Source organism: Artibeus jamaicensis, unplaced genomic scaffold (genome assembly GCF_021234435.1).
Source record: "Artibeus jamaicensis isolate MK-2021 breed Jamaican fruit bat unplaced genomic scaffold, CSHL_Jam_final contig_64, whole genome shotgun sequence".
In the NCBI taxonomy this organism is placed as follows: domain Eukaryota; kingdom Metazoa; phylum Chordata; class Mammalia; order Chiroptera; family Phyllostomidae; genus Artibeus; species Artibeus jamaicensis.
Window position 1 is genome coordinate 6,981,559 of NW_026521911.1, and position 15,424 is coordinate 6,996,982.

The window sequence follows — 15,424 nt, forward strand, 5'->3', positions numbered from 1 at the left end:
AGGACTCAAATGAGCCTCGCTTTCCACTCACCATGAGGCTTCTGAATTACTCTGTGCAGAGAAGTCATAGTGTCAAGGGCAGATGACAGAATCAACCAACTGACTGTGAGAGCTCAGAAGCCTCCCAGCATCAGGAGACTGCGGGACTCGGTCTTCCATTTACACAACACTAACAGACCACTAGCTCCCATCTCAAGGGGGAGGGGTGGGGCACTGGTGTTACAGTTCCATTCCCGAGGGCTTAGCTTTGTATCTGACACAGAATAGGAGTCTCAAAAGGTTTCTTTAACCCTGGCCTAACTGACCCTTGGTTTTGACTGGACTGACTTCCAGCCAAAAGCAGAAGACCTCTCTGTACCAAATGCATCTCCCTTGAAGAAAAAACAGAGCACAGGCATTTGGTGCAGAGACCCAGGTGGGTCCCCAATGATGCTGCCAGACTTTTGGCAGCTGGCCAGGTAGTCTGAAGGAAGTCTCATTTATCAAGAGCCATAACAAGCCCATTAGTCGGCTCCAGCATCAGCCTTATCCCATCAACCCTGATAGTGAGTTTGTGATCCCAAAGGCTCCTCACCATTGGAACATCTGTGGAATGAAATGGATTGCCGGTAGGCCCAAGGGCCAGGCTGAACCCGGCACTCTGTAATCACCCTGTTTAAGGAAAAAAAGAAGGGTTTCTATCCCATCCAGTGGAGTAGGGTGGCTCCCAGCACTCCGCAGTAATTCATAATGACCTATGTGATCCACAAGGGAAGTTTGTCGAGTTCTCAGCCAGGAAAGACTGAATAGGTAGAATGTGGAGTAACCAAGAAATCATCCCAACAAGTATAGAAGGAAAGAAGAAAGAAGACAGACTTTGGGAGCTAAAGGACCTAAGATAAAACTCAGACCTGACTCTTGAAAGCTGTCTCATCTTCAGAAAACATCCATAACCCCTCTAACCTCCCATTTCTTCATTGGCTAAACATGGATGTCACTTGTTATTGTTAGAAAGGCCAGAGGTTAATCAGATGGATATGTCTGGCAGGTGATATAGGTGATGTGACACAGAGTGAAGGAGAGTTAGTTGTCTGAGGTGGATTGATGGTCGAAAGATAAAAATGGACGAGAGGCCCTGACTAGTGTGGTTCAGTGGACTGGGTACCGGCCTGCGAACCAAAAGGTCACCAGTTTGATTCCCAGTCAGGGCACATGCCTGGGTTGTGGGCCAGGTCCCCACTTGGGGGTGTGTGAGAGGCAACATATTGAAGTTTCTCTCCCCCTTTCTCCCTCACTGCCCCCTCTCAAAAATTAAAGAAATAAAATATTTTAAGAATAAAAAATTAAAAAATGGATGAGATGAGCAAGCGTGTGGTTTTAAAACAGAGAGAAGAAAAGGAAATAAATGATGGGGGAAAACTGCATTTAGTAGAGGAAATGGAAAACAATTCAGAGCCCAAATGGAATGTGGTCAGAGGGGATAAAAAGGAAAAATATAAGAAAATTACATTTTCTATTAAACATGTCAGGGAAATTGTCTAAGATTTGCCAACTGTTTGTTCTATTTGTTCAGTTTTGAAAGAGCAATCACAACACTGGAGACATTCTTACACCACCAATAACACCTGGTGCAGATGTACAGACCAACGGGAGCGAGCAGGCTCCTTCTCACATGCCCATTCCAATCGACTGATAATGTTTACCTGGAGCCCTGCATTTGAAAAAAATTCTGAGACCCTATCTGCACACAATGCTAAAGAGAATTGTTTCAATTAGCCATGTCTGCAGTGGGATGTAAGGAGAGAATGGCAGCCCGCTGTCCGTGTGTAGTGGGTGCCAGGACGTGCTGTCCTAGGAAGCCCTCTGGGGCCCAGGCTTCCATTTCCCCTTCTGCAATTGGCTGCTGAGAGTTCTCAGTGGAGTCGTTCTCCAGGAATGGCCCTCAGCCCAGGAGACCTGCCTTACCCCGGGCAGTCCACAGCTGTTGCTGCAGATGGCAGAGAGGTCAGCTCCCCTTGACTCAAGGTAGGATATCTGAAGGGCCACTCCCAACTCCTGAGCTCCCTTTCAGATCGGTTGGTGCGTTGGTTGTGACTGCATTGCCTCCCAACTCCTCCCCTGATCCAATTTTACTTCTCTTACTACTTTCCAGGTGCTTATCCTGAGGGCAAGCCCAGTAACCTTTCCTCACCCAGATCTCTGTCCTGAAGCCTGGTCCCCAGAGCACAATAGATCACGTATTTGCTAGTCCTGCACAAGCTGTACCTGTGTCTAGCGAATAGCTTGTCATCTGTGTTCACTTACACCTCGATAAGGATTTGACATTAGCCAATAGGAACAACATGTGATCCATCAACTTTCCCCTTTCCCCTTGTTGTTACAAAACTCAAAGATAAGTTCTCCATTCTTTCTTCTCTGGCCTATGTAGAGGTAAATTTCTGCTTTAGGCTTGGAGGCTCTCCAATATAAAAATGATGGGTTGACTCTATCCCTTTCAGTCATTCTTCCTCCCACCCTCTAATCCTAGAAAAGATAGCATTTGTTCCTGATTCACTTCTTGAAATTGTTAGAGACCAAAGGTGTCACCAGGAGGAGGAACAATATATGCTAATGATTCTCCCTGGCTTGATGGTTTTGACTTAGGTGTATTATTTTATAGCACCTCTTCAAAGTTATTATTTCCTGTGAACAAAAAGTACAAGGAGGCTAAATGATTTTCTAACTAACTGAGGAACCTAGAGTAGAACCTGGGTTTCTTCATTCCCAATCACACAGATGCCAGCCACAGGCGGAAACTACTTTGCTATCTCTGCTGCTCACTCAGGGTCAACACGTGTTTTCTGGAGAACTCTGAAACACTGGAAATAACTCAGGAGCCCCACCCCTTCCCATGTCCCTGTTCCACTTTGGCAAAATCCTGGGAACTGCTCACATCCCAGACCAAGCACTGAGGATCATTATAAAATGTAATAGGTGATCTAACAGTCCAGTGCCGGAATCCCTACTACAGTCCTGATGAGCGGCCATCTTGTTCTCGTTTCAAGCACTCCTTTCCTTGATGGGGAGCTCACTACCTCCCAAAGGCTACTCATTCTGTTGTTCCTTCATTTGTGCAATTGGAACAATATTAAGAAGGGAAAGCTACAACATTTAAATTAGATAATGAATACAAAGCACATAGTGTAATAACTAGTACTCAGAAAATAAAAAGACTTTTCTAGTTCTGTTAGACACAGAACAAGAGAAGAGAATTAGCTTGCAGGACGAGCAACCCCAGCTCCAGACACATTACTGGGCAGTTAGTTCTGACATAGTCTTGAGACAGAGCTAGAGAAGGACTGAGGTTTAGAGTGTGGGCCCTGTAGCCAGATCACCTGTACATGAGACCAGGCTCTGCCATTTAGTTGTGTGACCTTGGAAAAGTCACTCTGGGCCTCATTTTCCTCATCTGTAAAATGAGGAGAGAATAATGTTACCTACCTCGGGTTGTTACATAAATGCTTAAAATTCTGGCAGGAACATAGTAGATGCTAGTTGTCATTACAAACAAGGAGACTGAGGCCAGTAGATTGAACCGCTTCCCTAAGGTCAAATAGCTACTGAGTAGCAGAGCTGCATGTACATCCTGGTCTGCATGGGTCCTGAGTGCATACACTTTCTAGTATGTGACTTCTACCATTGCTTTTGCTTCTTCTTCTTCTTCTTTTCTTTTAAGAAAAGAGGAATTGAAAACCAAACACCCTTAAGGAATTTTGCCAGAGAAGCTGGCACATCCTGTTCATTTCGGCGGTAGAATGCTCACAAAAGCACAGCAGAGTGAATGTGGGAGTCATGCCCATGGGCAGGGGATAACACATGTGACCTGCTTGCTAAAGAGACATGCCAGGGGATGCAACAGACAACACACACTCTGCTCCCAGGTCTGCCATGGAAGCAAAACCAGGGCTTCTGCTTGGGCGGCAGTGGGAAAGATAGACAAGTCACCGAGCCCCATCGGCTACCTGGGCTGGGGACATTTGGGGGACTGCAGCCCTGGGAAGGGTGAGGAAGCACAGCCAGCACTTCTCAAAACCAGCAGAACCATTTTAGTTCTGTGCAGCAGTGGTCTGCAGGCTGGCTGCTAGGTGACGGTGCCTGTGTTTAGATGAGGGTGGTATGGGGCAGTGGCTTCTGGCTCTGCATACAAGAAGACTTGCAAGCAGGAGTACAATTCAGAATATTTAACACATCACATGGCCCAGACAGCACCAATCAGAACTGACACAATGGCCAGTGAGAACAGATGCTGGCTTTGAACAAACAGCATTGTGATAGGAGTATGTCCCAGCTAAACACCAGTTTTGACAACAAGGAAGCCCAATATGCAAACAAGGAGAAGAGGATCAGTAAGGTGGGGGCCCAATAGCCTATAGGGAACTGTCTACCTTCCTCCCAAGGAAGTCTCAGAGAGAATTCCACTGAACCTCCAGGGCTCCACAGGGCACAGTTGGACCACTGCTGTGAGGGAACGTGCAAGTGCCCTCAAGGTCCAGCTTTAAAGTCCAAGACCACCACTCCCTTTGGGGTGCACTGGGCCAGCCTCTTGAAGAGCAGAGCTCTAAGTCTCCCTACAGATACACCCAGGAATGTTCTAACTGATATGTCATCCTGTTGTCATTCTACGTACTTTTCCCTTGGGTATGGAGAGTCTGATTGTGGTCTCCTGAAGCAGTTGTTTCTGTCCTAGCATTTAAATGAGGGTATTGGCACTCCTCACTGGTGTTCCCAAGGCTTAGAACACAGCCCGGACCCAGGCAGAGTGAGCCCCTGCCCCATCAGGAGTCAGCCTGCCCAGGTGGCCCCCAGAGCCGCCTCAAGACCCTCTCTTTCCCAGTTCAAACTGGCTTCCCTGGTGCTTAGCTTTCACCCAAACCACATGATCCTGAGTTCTGGCAAATATGGAGGTGCAGATAGAGACCCTTTGCTTCCCTGCACAACCAAAAGGAGGACAATGACCAATCTGAAATCAATAAACAGCCAAAAGAGCCAGAAAATCAAACTGCATGGAACTCTGACAACCAAGAAAGTGAAAAAAAAAAAAAATCCACCAGAACAATCAGAACAACCAGACCAGTAAGGCTGCACGGACCAGGCCAGATGACTCAGAAAAGCAGTGGTGATGTGCAGACACTGTGGGCAGGGCGGGCTGCGAAGGGGTGACTTAGGGGACTCAGAGGTGGCTGTGGGCTATGGCTGGGGTTGCCACAGAAAGAGAAGCTCCCAGTCTCACAGGAGAGCCTGAGAGTCCCTCGAAAAGTGCACTAGAGCCCTGGCTGGTGTAGCTCAATGGATTGAGTGCGGGCCTGCAAACCAAAGGATCGCGGTTCAATCACAACTACGAGGATCGCAGGCCCTCCACAACCTCCCTTCCCAATCTGGCAAAGGAAATAGACTTATAGGAAGTCTAGGAAACCCAGAGAGTCCAAGGAGGTTGGACCCAAAGAGGAACACACCAAGGCACATCATCATTAAGTTACCCAAGATGAAAGACAAGGAGAGAATCGTAAAAGCTGCAACAACAAAGGAAAGAGTTACCTACAGAGGAGTTCCCATTAGACAATCAACTGATTTCTCAAAAGAAATCTTGTAGGCAAGAAGGGGCTGGAAAGAGAAGTATTTGAAGTCATGAAAGGCTAGGACCTATATCTAAGATTGCTCTATCCAGCAAAGCTATCATTTAGAATGCAAGGGTAGATAAAGCGCTTCCCAGATAAGGTCAAGTTAAAGGAGTTCATCATCACCAAGCCCTTATTATATGAAATGTTAAAGGGACTCGTCTAAGAAAAAGAAGATAAAAAATATGAACAGTGAAATGACAACAAACTCACAACTATCGACAAATGAACCTAAAAGAAAAGTAAAACAACAAAAACTAAAACTAAGCAAACAACCAGAAAAGAACAGAATCAGAGAAATGAACATCACATGGAGGGATTTCAGTGGGGAGGGGGAAGGGAGGAATAGGGGGAAAATGTACAGGGAAGAAAAAGCAGGATTGGCAGGCATAAAATAGAGAGAGATTTAAAAAAATGGGGGCCCTGGCTGGTGTGGCTCAGTGGATTGAGAATGGGCTGTGAGCCAAAGGGTCACCAGTTCAATTTCCAGTCAGGGCACATGCCTGGGTTGCAGGCCAGTTCCCCAGTGGGGGCCACATAAGAGGCAACCACATATGGATGTTTCTCTCCCTCTCTTTCTCCCTCCTTTCCCCTCTCTCTAAAAAAAGTAAACAAATAAAAAAAATTTTTAAATGATATGGGAAACAGAGGACTCGAAGAACTGATCTGTACAACCCATGGACATGGACTAAGGGGGAGTGCGGGAGGTTTGGGCGGGGGGGTAGAATGGAGGGGGACAGAGGGGGGCAAATTGGGAAAACTGTAATAGCATAATCAATAAAACACACCAAAAACAAAACAACCCCCCCCCCCACGATCCTATTCCCCTTTGGACAAAGTCACCAGGAATCAATTATTTCATAGCAGTGAAGCTGCGGTACCATTTCTTCATCTTGCATAAGATGACGCTCCACATGATGAAACAAGCCATTGGTGCACGGGGTCTCGTGGGAAGGTGCTAGGAGGGACAGCCCTCCCTCGAGAACAGTGCAGACCTTTCCCCTGGCCTGGCCTCACCCACCATTGAGCCTGCGGTAGCAACTTGCCAAGGCCCAAGAAATTCCTCCAGAAAACACCACTGAAGCCCTCCCCACAGCTATCCGTGGAACTCAGAAGATTGTCCCCCTTGATGTTGACTCTACCCCACTGTGTCTTACAAATCGGGTCTCCTCTGCAGGAAGGACACCCCGTTCTTGTTAATTCTATCAGTGACTCCTCACACTGTCTTTCATAGGAGACTATGACCTCCCAGCCTTCTCCAGCTTCATTCCTTCTGATGGGAACCTCGGACACCAGGCAGTGGATCTGAGTGACAGCCTCACAGGAATTCACCAGAGGAGCTGCGGGCATCCCTGTAGCTGTGACCACGGGGGAGGCCCGTGCCCCTGGGTGAGGCAGGACGTTGGCATTGCAGTTGAACACCGAACCCTCCCATCAGTCAGCCGGGGTTCCATTCCCAGGTTCTGCCCCTTACCAGCTGGGGCACCTGGAAAGTACCTCAAAACTCTTCCAGCCCCTATTTTCTTTGGTGTAAAATGGTTATAATAATGTCTATCTTACAGAATTATTTAAAGAATTAAACAAAATAACACATATAAATCACTCAGTGCTTCGCCTAGCACGTAGTCAGAGATCAGTAGTTAGCCAGTGGAAGACAAAACCAGATGTATAGTCATGAGTATGTGAAACACAGAGCTCATCCTTGTATTATTATTTATTAATTACTGTATTATTTTCCATCTAAACAACTGTACAATCTACCTTTGCCCATGCCAATATTGTTAATCAAACATTTACTGATCAGTTGCTGTAAACCTGCGCCCTGCTAGGGGCTGGGGCTCCCAGTGTCTGCCCTCAAGAGCCTCACCATCCGGTGGGAGGGGACCACAGAGGGTCCCACAGTTAGGGTGCCACCTGGCGGGGCTTTGTTACTGATTACCCTTAAAGTACTAATACTAACAAGTGACAGCTATTTTTTTTGCCATTGTGTTCTGTATGCTTTATAGAGGTTAAAAGCATAAGCTTTTTAAAATTTTGATTTTAGAGAGAGAAGAAGGGAGAACAACAGACGGAGAGAAACAGAGAGACAGAGAAATTGAGAGAGAGACATTTGTTGTTCCATTTATTCACACGTTCATTGGTTGATTGTTGTATGTGCCCTGACTGGAGATCAAACCTGCAACCTTGGCACATCGGGACAGTGCTCTAACCAGCTGAGCAACAAGTCCAGGGCAGGAACATGAGCTTTCTAATCCAAACACCTGGGCTCAAATCCAGGCACATTAACTGAATATTTATGTACTCTGGGGCACGATAACTTCTTTGAAACTTAGTTATTTCATCTGAAAAAATAGAAATAAAAATTAGAAAATAATATACCTAAGATGTTACCACAGTGCCTTGCACATTGTAGAGCTTAATAAATGTCTTTTAATGCAATGACTAATGGTGTTTGGAGAATGGATGCTGATGGCTATGGTACCCAGTCTGTCTGAGGAGGTTTCAATGTCAAGACAGCATGTCTACCTGGATGTGTGGCAGGACTGTGATATTTAGTGGCTTACTGGTTTGTTGCCAGTCCTGAGCCAATGACTGGAGCCACAGGGACTAAAGGCTAGCCATTCCACAGGAGCTGCTGGCAAGATCCAGGCAGAATGCTCCAAATGGGGCAGGCCCGCCAGGACCAAGGCACAGGGAAACTTAGTGGGTTGGCGCAGTAAGAGGCCAAGTCAGGACTTAAATGCAGAAAGTGCAGACCTGTTACATTATGCAATGCATGAGTACCACCCCTGTGGCAATCTGTTGCCCGGAGCCAGCAGCTTCCGTGTAGACCACAAGCACTGACTGGCCCCTCCTGCACACTCAGCCCCATGCCATGCCGGGTACCCCTGTGCTGCGGCGACCAGGGGCAATGCAGGCAGAACTGCATACCTCATGGAATGCATTACCTCTCCAAAGGAGCCATGCAAATCAGAACACACCAGCCCCAGAACTGAGCCAGTGCAAAGAGAGGAACACAACTGCACAAACCCAGACCTGTTTACACGACTGAACATTCTTGTAGCACAGCCTGATAAGCCTGTTGCTAAGCCTGCCCTGCTTCCTGTCACAGAGTGCCTTGCTCTCGGCTCAGGAAAGATAATCGCTCTGGGAACCAGCTTCCTTCGGAGACCTGGTGGAATACTTTCAGTCTAGAGTGAAATCTACCTTTCAACAGAGCTTCTCCTCCTCCCACGGCAGACCAGGGGAAACCCAATCCGTAAAGGAAAGGGTTACACACACGCAGTCCTGCTGGGTGTCGGTGACTGTAAGTGACCCTCAGGGAAAGGAAGGAGCCCCGGATCTCTCAGCTCCGAGCACTTCCCAAACAAAGACCCTAAAGTCTCCTGCTGGGACCACATGAGACACAGGACACTCAAACTCCAGACGCACCCTCAGCTATCGACTGTCAGTCCCAACACCAGCCCTGTCTGTGCTGAGGTCCAAGCAGGGAGATCAGACAAGCACGTGTAGGGGCAGGGGCTGGGGAGGACAGGAAGGGGGAGAGAGGGCTTTGAAGAGACCAACACAGCTAGAAGGAGTTTTTATCTGACCCCAAAGCACAGGGCAAGGGAGAGGTATGTGATCCAAGCTGGGATGAAAGAACAGTGGCTTCCCCTGGTAATCAAAGAGTTTAATGATGCTTATTAAAAGCCCCTTTCTGGGTCCTGTTGAAAAATTATACCTGTGTTCTTTTTTTTTCCAGAAGAATTGCTTCTTAGAGATTAAATGCACATATATACACATTCCTCACACGCCCCGCACATGCACACACGCATCCCCCACAAATCCCACACATCCCACACATCACACACACGGAGGTGCATTTTCATCATGGATGGCCACAATCCACGGCATATATACATGCTGCAAAGCAGAAAAGCCAGCCCAGTCCCGGAGGCTGTTCAGCACCCTTTGAAGTTCCAGACTTTGAGGGAGCCCAAGAGCTTCCGGCTCATGCAGTTGTCATCCCTGCAAACAAACAGCACAGCTTCTGATCTGTCTCATTTTCCCCATCTTGCCTAAGGCCAGACAACCCTGCACCAGCAGAAGCTACCAGGATCATTAAGCTTTGGTGGAACTCAACAGTTCAGTAGGGTCACTGCCGAGGAAGGGAGTTGCGCAACCAGGCCCGTGGCAGATTCTCTGATATGCTGAATTCCAGTCCCCACCCCGAGGGGTGGTGACCCTGGGCCTGCGCCCCAGGCATGTTTTCCTCTGGTTACCAGCTAACCCTGCGCCCAAGGCTAAGTTCACTCTCAGGCAGAGGAGGCACTGCTTTTTGGAATAATCTACCAGACAGAGGTAAGTACCCTCTTGCAGATAAGAATTCCTCCCCTAGCACGGGAGCCATCCTTGCACTGATCAGCCCAACATTTACTCACTGCTAAGGGGCAGGGCATTAAACGCCTGCTTGAATGCTCAAACCATCGGGTGAAGCAGTTGCTGTTGTCAGAAACAAATGCTTTGGAGTAGTAAATCTGTATTTCAAGGTCAACTCCAACCCTTACTCACTATGTAGCCTTGGCCAACTCTCTAAGCCATAGTTTTCTTCTCCACAAAATGGCAATGACCTCTTTACATCTTATGGAGTTTCGGGGAAGATCACAAAATGTCCTATAGACTGTAAACTCCAAAGCAGATGTGAGCAATTCTCACGATGAGACAATAATGAAGAAATGGGAGAGCTCATCAGTTGGGTTACGCGTGCCTCAAGGGCAAAGCCTGCATTGCTTTTATCACGTTCTCCCCCATGCCCTGCACAGAGTCTGGCACCACATTTTCCAGGGGAAGTCTGAAAGAATGAAGAACAAGTGACTCCATGAATTAAGTGGCTTGCTCAAGGTCACAGAGCCACTTATGGGGGACTGGAACTCAAATCCCCTGACCCCCTAGTCCAGGGCTCTCTGTTCCAGACACAGCTGGGTCTGCTGAAGGTTCAGTGATGTCAAAGGCACAGCGTGGGCCCTGTGAGACTGTGCTTTATCCTTCTCCAGGAGACATTCAATCTGGACCAGGCAGTGCCTAAGAGCGCTTCACAAACTCACCTGTTACACATTCCAACTCGACAGTGGGAACAAACACAAACCGCAAGTGCAAATAATACCTAAATGCCTCAAAACAACTCATCTTACTTCCTGACTTGAGTTGCACAAATCAGAAGAGTCACAAGATTGAGACAAAGAGCCTGCGGAGATTTGGAGACTAGACATGTATCTTGTTTCAGACTCACTTTCAGCATTATCACTTACCTGCTGACCAAGGGGCCCAAGAGATCACTAGCCCTCTCTGAGTCTCAGTTTTTCCATCTGCAAAACAAGAAGACAATCACAATTAATCCCTGAAGACCACTGCACTAAAATGCATCACAGGTTTTACACCTAATATTGGTTACCAACTACATATGATCCCAGGTAAATGGGAAAATGGGTCAGGGACTGGAAGAGAATTATTTCAAACCTGAAGTGTGTTCATCAAAAATGAAGTGTGCTAATTAACTATGTGACAAACAGGGCACTGATGGGGTCCAACTCTTGATACAGAAAACTGAGGCTTCTAATTGCTTTGGCCCTTTTTATTTTTCATAGATGTCAAAATGCAAAAGACCATTTAATACCTGGAGAAACCAAGTGAAGAAAAATGACACCACCTCAGCATACTCACTTCTAACAGCTGGGGCAGTTTTCCCTTTGTCTCCTCCTGGGCATAGAGTTGACCCTTTGGCTGGACTGAAAACCATCATGTAAGTCATCAGCCCCACCTGCCCCCAGTGCTATGGCATCCCTGCTGCCTGCGTTGTTAATTCATGTTTAGGCCCATGCCTTTGCCAGTTTCCCTAAGACTTTTCAGGCCTGTGGTCAGGTCTCTGGCAGGCACAGTGCACACCAGAGCCCAGAGGGGAGCACGTGACTTTGGGAGCCCGAGGCTGGTCTTTCTGCAGTCACAGCTGAGTTACCGCATATGGAAAACAAGGAGGCCAGACTGGCCAATCCGAGAGATCATTTTTAACTTGAAAAGGGAAGGCTAAGAAAAAGGGAAGGTGACTCACATATTTGAGTCCCTACTATGTGGCAGCTATTGAGCTAATAACATCTATAGACATCTCTTGATTCTCATAACCACCCTGGGAAATATTAGAGATGAGAAAACTGCCACTTGGAGAGTTTGAGAGCCCATCCGAGGCCTGCTACAGTCATTTTGGGACCATTTTCATAATTTTTGCTCTATTGATATCTTACCTCTGCTGTCATTTAATTTTTCCAAATCAACTCTTATGTTTTCCTTAGCTTTGCTTTTAACAATTGTTTTAAAAAGTTTCTGTAGCTCTTTATTTCTTTCCCCCTTCTCTCTATGGTCCAATGAAAGGCAACCTTTCAACTACCGTAGACTCCTCTCATTGCAAAACAGTTGCTAACAAATTTAAAGAAATTTTTAATCATGACGATCCCATATAAAACTATGAAGTCATAGGTTTGGATCCTATTTATACATATATATTTTTAATATGTATTAAAATAAATACCTTTTGCAATTTAAATGCTGAGCCCTCCACCACCCAGCTCCCAGCTCCCAGCGGCGCCCTGCTTTCTTTCAGAAAGAACGGTTCAGGTCCTTCCCTGTGCCCCAGCTGGACCTCAGAGACTGAGTCTGCCTCATCTCAAAGCTGTAGCAGCAAATCACCTAACACTTACTGTGTGTCAACACAGCTAATGACTGAAGGAGCTGGGACTTGGCCCCACATGCCCACTTCTGACCCCGTGCTCTGGGAGTGGATTCGGTTTCCCTCCTGGCTCTCATCAGACCCCGAATTTGCAATTCCGTGGCATCAGGCCACCAATTAATTTCTGTTTCCCAATCAAGGCAGGGTCATTCTGTTCTGTTAGGTCACCAGGTTTTCCATGAAGTAGATTGTATCAATGCATATTTAAGTTCCCAGAAGGGCACTTCAGTAAGAAGCTGCATAACTGCTAAAACCAAGTTAGAAAATGTGAAGGGAAAGTGATTCTTTATTCAAAGATCCAAGATAGTAACCAAGGGAATAGGGCCAATGACATGATCCAGGAATGCCATTGCCACTGCCAATGAGCGTAAAGTCCCAACCGAGCCACAAGGAGTGGGAGAAAGTGCCAAAGTGACTGAGCTGCTCGCTGATCGAAGCTGTTGTTGAGTGTCTTTCTAGAGCTCTAAGCTTCCATTTCCTGTCATCTGGTGTAAAATTAATTGGCATGAATTTTTTATGACCAGAGAGCAAACACACCAAAAGGCCTGCAGAATTGGCGCAGGCTTTCTTTTCGTAGAGTTCCCCCTGTCTCACTGAATGTGAGCCACAAAACCATGCGGAAAGAGGAAAAACAAACACATGTAACGCTGATTACTCCTACTCCGTCCAAGGACACTCTTCCCAGGAGACTGCTCCCCGACCCGAGCCAGCACTCGCCAGTCCTGCCCTTGGGCTCCCTCTGGTAATACGTTAGCTACAGTGTGTTATACTGCAGTGACTGTCTTCTTCTAAAATATTGTTTCTTAAACTTACTCAAGTACATTAAATACATTCAAAACTCACCTACCGCTAATAATATGAGTTCAGATTATTTCCGCTAAACCTTCTTTTATAAATAACCTCACACACAGACATTCACAAAAATACAGATCCAGATACTCTACAAAATGGAATCATACTAGACATATTAAATTGAATCCATCTTTAAGTGGTTACATGGATACACAATTAATCCCCTACTGATGGACATATAGGTTGTTTCCAATTTTTCACTACTGGTAAAGATACTTTTATATATGTATCCTTATGTGGTTATTTGGCTATGTACTGAGACTATACAGTTTACCATTAAAAACAATTATAACTGCCCCCCACAAAGACTGTATCATTTTCAATTTCCAACAGTGGAATAAGGACATACCAATTCCTTATGCTCTCATCAGTATGTGGTTAGCAGGCTTTTTTTTTTTTAACCTTTGCCAATATGACAGGCAAATGGAACCTAGATATTTTATTCTTCTTTTTTTTTTAAGGTGGGGGGAGGGAAGGAGAAAGAGGGGGAAAGAAACATCAATGTGTTGTTGCCTCTCACACCCCCCCACTGGGGACCTGGCCCACAACCCAGGCATGTGCTCTGAATGGAAATTGAACTGGCAAGTCTTTGGTTTGCAAGCTGGCACTCAATTCACTGAGCCACACCAGCCAGGGCTAATCTCCATGTTTTGAATATCAGTTGAACATCTTTTTCTATGTTTTGTGGTCATTTGCACTATTTCTTTTGAGAACTCAAATGAGCTGTCCTTTACCCATTTTTTTTTTGGTCAGGAGTCAGTCCCTTTCTTGTCTGGTACATAGGGTTTGCCATTTGCCTTTTACCTTGACTACTGCTTTCAGCTTTCCTCCAGCAGATTTAATCCCAGTAAATGGCATCACTGTCTAGTCCCAGCCCGATCAGAAACCTACCTGCCTTGACATCTCCCTGCATGTCACTGTCGGCAGCCAACGAGTCACCAGGTCCTATCCATCCTACTTCCTTCATTCTGTTCATTATTATCCCTCTCCACTGTCACAACGCCTCTCAGCTGGAGTACTGTGCATCCTAACTGGCCTCCACATCCTCTTCTCTAATTCCCTCACCATCCAGAAGTTAGAGGGATTTTTCAAAATGCAAACTGGATCATCTCCCCAGCCCAAAACCCTTTAATAGCTTCCTAGTCCATGAAAGACCAAATTCAAAGTCCATAATGTGCCCCTGTGCCCTCCAGGCTGCGTCTGGGACCCAGTTTTTGCACCTTCATGGGTCTCTGAATTCATTCGTGTCCTCTTCCATCTCTGCACTTAGCCACAGTGGCTTCCTTTCGGGTCCTCAGATGGGTCAGACTTCTTCCCAGCTCAAGGTCTGGGGCATGCTGTGCCCTCTCCAGGCAAATTTGTTTGCGATCCTCTTTGCTGGCTAATCCAGATCCATCCTCTGGTCCTCTCCACTTAATCACCACCTTCCCAGAGAAGCCCTGGACCCCTGGATGAAGTGGGCTCCTCTGCCTATGTGACTGGTGTTCTCCCTTTGGGGCACGCCTCACAATTGGAACTGATGTTTGGCACAGTTTGTTTAATGAGCACCATGCAGCAAACTTCACCAGGGCAGGAACTAGGCTGTCTGTCTAGCACTGCCTACTCAGAACTCAGAGTGGCACCCAGCACACTGCAGGTACTCAACAAATACAGCATTAATTTCTCTTCTAAATTAGAATAATTTCAATAACCTATCTAGCCCTGGCCAGGTAGCTGATAGTTCAGCTCCTAAGAGTGTTGTCCTGATAGGCCAAGGTTGCAGGTTCAGTCTTTGGTCAGGGCACATGCAAGAAGCAACCAATGAATGCAGAAATAAGTGAAACAACAAGTCAATGTTTCTCTCACTCCCTCTCTGAAAAAAATAAAACAAAAGCAACCCTATCTATTTCAAGGACCATGCTCTCTACTCTGGGTTTTATAAGTAAATGAATTTGGGTCATCATATAAAAGACAGATGAGGTGGAAAACCAGGCCTGCTTTTAAGGGCACAGTCTGGTTTAATTAAGCCTAATCATGCAGGATGGTCACACACCTTCCCATGTGAAAAAGTCAAAGCCTTGGCTTTAGTAACTACAAGGTCACTAGAGCAGAAGCATCCAAAAGGCAAGGTTGATGCCCCGTGCTTTTCCGTAGCTCCCTTCTCTCCTCTCCACCCTCTTCTGCCCACATTTAATGAATG

General features: G+C 46.5%; 1 protein-coding gene across 1 annotated transcript in view; it reads right to left on the bottom strand.

The window, feature by feature from the left end:
• Nucleotides 1–15,424, bottom strand: part of TENM4 (teneurin transmembrane protein 4) — a 725,358-nt gene that overhangs the window by 563,403 nt on the left and 146,531 nt on the right. The window contains exon 2 of the mRNA XM_037138546.2: nucleotides 10,925–10,981. The gene's annotated coding sequence lies outside the window, so the exon portion shown is untranslated. The remainder of the gene's footprint in view (nucleotides 1–10,924; nucleotides 10,982–15,424) is intronic.